The sequence below is a fragment of the Lotus japonicus genome, chromosome 3 (genome assembly GCF_012489685.1).
Source record: "Lotus japonicus ecotype B-129 chromosome 3, LjGifu_v1.2".
In the NCBI taxonomy this organism is placed as follows: domain Eukaryota; kingdom Viridiplantae; phylum Streptophyta; class Magnoliopsida; order Fabales; family Fabaceae; genus Lotus; species Lotus japonicus.
Genome location: NC_080043.1, coordinates 61,793,648 through 61,798,464, shown reverse-complemented (window position 1 = coordinate 61,798,464; position 4,817 = coordinate 61,793,648).

Below are 4,817 nucleotides of genomic sequence, written 5' to 3'. Positions count from 1 at the left end.
GATTACAAAAGATTACTGGGACATCCTCAAATATAGCCCTACCTAACCCTTTACATTTAATGTGATTTCTCTTCAAATATACACACCTATGTGGTCAAACAAGTTGAAACACAATTACTTTAACAAGCCACAAGAGGCCTTCAACAATCACTTCTCCCTATTCCTAATATGGTGATTAAATTAAAGTTGTATAAAGTTCAAATTCAGCTCAGCATACACCCCACTGTTTATAATCCAGTGTTCTATCCAAGAACATAGAGATGAGGTATGGTACCTAGAGTGAAGGGATTGTAATGTGAGAATTTAGGCAAAGAGAGTGTGTAACCGCTTAGAGAGAAAGTGCAACTGAATTTCAAGTTTGTTATTTCTCAAATGAGCTAAGAGTCCCTTACAATTGATAGCTGCCCCCTATTTATAGACTTGGGACTGGGCCTAGCGTCCCTAACTATCCTTAGTGGGCCAATTGGGCCTCCTGGGAGAAGGCCCAACTCGCTGGCTCGCGTGTCGCCCCTTGGCAAACGTCCCTGGGCGAGGGCCCCTGGGGTCTCGCCCAGTCCACAAGACACCGAGCTCGAAGCATGAGAGCTGAGAGTGTCTTAAATAACTGGGGCGACAATCATGAGAAAAACTAACTAACGCCAAAGTCTAGCGATCCCAAATGATTGCCAACATGGCATGATAAGTAAAGCTTACAACTAACATTTTGATCTACTTGGCAAGCTCCTTTGAGCATATGAGTCCACGAGTAGGTTTGCGGCGACAACGCTTGGTTCTCTCGCCCAGCTGCAGCCGTGACGGTCGTGAACCATGGTGGCTCAACGAGTGTTAAGCCACGTGTAACACTTCAAGGAAATGCGTTGAGTCAGCGAATCTGCAGAATCTCAACCGCTACCCTTGAAACGTCCCCTCAAATCATGATGGAGCCTATCCATTTGAATTTACACCAATGTGTCGGTTCCCATCCCCAAAATTCATGTTACTTTCCAAAAGTAATCATTTCACCTTGTCATGATGGGACACGATCCCCCACTATCCTCCACACGAGGACGCAATCCCAACCGTTACCTCCGTCAACCTTTAGATCCCCTCTTACTCCATCATTCATCACTTTCGGAATCCTCATACATTGCGAAAAAGCTAACACTCTATCACCCCTTTCCATCCTCGTTCTTACTTCGCCTTTAGCAGAAATGACTTCGCAACGCCGTTCTAAAAAATCCTCCTGTTCTCAAAACACTGTCTCTGCGTCTCCGTCCTAGGTTGACCTTCCCCCTCCCGGAGGACTTCCCCTTGGCGATGAGGACATCGAAGCCTTCTGGCACCGAGTGTTTGCCACCCTTCCTGAGCCCACGGACCAGACCCCCACTCAGGAGGCCGTTTTTCATCCCTCCGAGCAGGCCTCCGACGACTCCGTCATCGAGACGACCCGCTAGGCCGGCGGGCTCTGCTACGAGAAAACTCTCGAGGACGTCCTTGTCATCGGGAAATGCCCAAACGATCGCCGGCCCTGGCAGCACCGTATGGTCGATCACGGAGTGAAGAGACCCCATTTCTTTTACGTCTACGAATACTTGTTCCTCGACCTGGGAATCAAGCTACCCTTCTCCCCTTTTCTTCGACAAGTTATGGAGGAGATCAATGTGGCCTTGTGCCAACTGCATCAAAACGCCTAGGCCTTCACCCGGTGCTTTGAGATCCTGTGTACCGATGTCGGTCTTGAGCCAAAGGTCGCCCACTTCTTCTATTTCTACGTCATGGAGCCAAAGTCCTTGAAAACCTAAGGGTGGGTTCCCTGAAATCCCGCACGGGTCGACAACGTCTTCACCCCTACAAGAGCAACGTCAAGATGGGGCTTGGGCGCCGATACTTCCGCATAGTCGTGCATCCCACATACCCTGAGGCTTTCACCCTTCGGGACGGGACTGCCTAGTTCCCCTTCTACTGGACCAAAACCCCTCGCGTCGTCCCGCAACTGCCGGACGCATCGCTGAGTGACAAAGATAAAGTCATCCTCAACTTTCTTGCTGGTCTCCTTGTTCTTGAATCGTCACAATTGCTCGAAGCCGCCCGCAAGAACACCCTTGATTCATTCCTAGGTTAGACTTTTCTCTTTTGCTGCATCATTATGTTCCCTGTGGAGCCTGTTACAAATCATGTGTTTTTCTTTCTTCTCTTAGCGGAAATGAAGTTTACCAAGGCTGAATTGGAGCGCGCTCTCACTGCCAAGGTGATTAAGTTTCCCCCCACTTTCAATACTGACAGGGGTAAGAGAAGACGTGATGTTGTGGGTGCTGGCGTCGAGACCACCATTCCTTCCCTAAAGAAGCGGGTCAAAGGGTCTGCGTCCGTTGAGCTAGCGTCAGGATCCACAAGCGGTACTGCACTTCCTGAGGCTGGCGGCGCAACGCCAAGCGTTGTCGTTCCTAAATTCGGCGAGCCAACGCCAGACACCGCCGTCTTTCCTGAGTCCGGTGGGCCAGCGCTGGGTGCCACCGATAATGCTGCTCTTTTGTTAGACTCTGAAAAGAACACAGGTTTGAACTTTGAACTGTGTATTCTCCTGCTGGAGGATTCTGATATAAATAGCATAATAAAATCCCTGAAAATCTGCTAAATTGCTATAACTGCTATCCTACAGCTAGCCTATTCTAATTACAGAATCACATAATTACAGCTGTAAATAAATGCAGGATGCTGGCAGTTAATTCTGCCAGCTAATTCTATTGACATCCCCCCTCAAATTGATGCTGGTGAATCTACAAGCATCAATTTGCTAACTAGAAAATTATGGCGCTGACGTGTCAATGATTTGGTAAAGATGTCAGCAATTTGAACAGATGTGGAGACATGAGGTAGAGTGATAACTCTGCGGTCATAGGCTTCTTGGATGGAATGACAATCAACCTCTATGTGCTTCGTTCGCTCATGGTAAACAGGGTTTGCTGCAATTTGTATGGCACTCGTGTTGTCAGCATGTAACGGAGTTGGTTGTGATTGTGTGAAACAGAGTTTCGAAAGAAGACCGCGCAACCATATAATCTCAGAGCATGCTGCAGACAATCAGACATGGCACGATATTCTGCCTCAGTGGATGACTTGGAGACCGGGTCTTGTTTCTTGCATTTTCATGAGATTGGAGCATTTCCTATAAACATACACCAACCAAAAGTAGATTTCCTTGTGTCCAGACATCCAACCCAATCAACATCAGTGTAGGCTTGGAGTTGTGGTGATGAACCAGAAGTAAAAAATAATCCACGATCGGGGGTACCAAGGAGATATCTAATAATGCGATGTACAACAGAAAGATGGAGATGCCGAGGAGTTTGCATGAATTTGCTTACTGTGTGGACATCGAAAGAGACATCAGGCAGTATGATTGGTAGGTAGATTAGACTACCGACCAACTGACAGTATAAAGTTGGGTCTTGTAGAAGTTCACCTTCATCTCGTATATATTTTACATTAACTTCCATGGGGGTATCAACAGTAGTGGCATTGGTAAGACCAGCTAGCCGAATCAGATCTTGAATATATTTGTGCTGACTTACGAAGATGCCTTTTTGTTGATAATGGACTTCTAACCCCAAGAAGTAAGTAAGCTGGCCAAGATCTTTCATATGGAATGTTGAATGCAGCAATTTCTTGGTCGTAGAGATAGCCTCTTGATCAGAATCGGTGACCACGATGTCGTCCACATAAGCAAGTAGTACCACAATTCCGTTAAAAGTCCTTTGTAGAAAAAGGGACGGATCATACTGACTTTGTGTGAAGGAAAAGCCAAGTAGTGTTGTTCGAAACTTTTCAAACCATACCCTTGGTGCCTGTTTCAAACCATATAAAGAACGCTTCAGTTTGTAAACATCATTAAGTGATTGGGTACGCATACCTGTTGGAAGTTTGATGTATACTTCCTCCTTGAGGTCACCATGGAGGAATGCATTCTTGACATCCATCTGATGTAGTTGCCAATTTTCAGATGCAGCAATGGCAATAAGAGTACGTACAGTAGTCATCTTGGCTACTGGTGCAAAAGTCTCCTCATAGTCAATACCATATTCTTGCCTATTTCCAAGAACAACCAGCCTAGCTTTGTAGCGATCTATGGATCCATCCGAGCGCAACTTAATAGTGAATAAAAATTTGCTGCCAAGAGGTTTAACAGACGGGGGACAAAGAACAACTTCCCATGTCTGATTTTCTTCTAGTGCTAGAAGTTCGGCTTCAATAGCTTTTTGCCAACATGCATGCTCCATTGCTTGTTTATAGGAAGAAGGAATAGGAACATATGTTAAAGTGGTTGTCAAGGATAAGGGAGAAGAAAAAGCATACGTTTCTGGGGTTTACAAACGCGAGTGTTGCGTCGTAAAGGTGCTGGTGGTGAACAACCACTGAATCAGCAGCCAGAGAATGATCTTGAGGGGGCCCTGGAGGTGCGGACGACTGATTAGGAGGTACAACCTTACGTCTTTGGTACACCAAGAAAGGTTTTGGGGTTGTTGGTCCTGCAGAATTATTAGGAAACGATGGCAAAACAGATATGGATGATGCAGAGGAAGTGTCATGATTTGCTACAAAAAAATATGTATTTTCTTGAAAAATGACATTTCTAGAGACCCGAAGCCGGTTTAGATTAGGATCATAGCACAGAAAACCTTTTTGGTGGGCTGAGTAACCAAGAAAAGTACATTTAACAGATTGAGTTGTGAGCTTAGTGCGTTCTTGTGGGGGAAGATGGACATAACAAACACAACCAAAAGTGCGAAGATTGGAATAAGTAGGTTGGTGACCAAATAACCGGGAGAAAGGTGAATCAT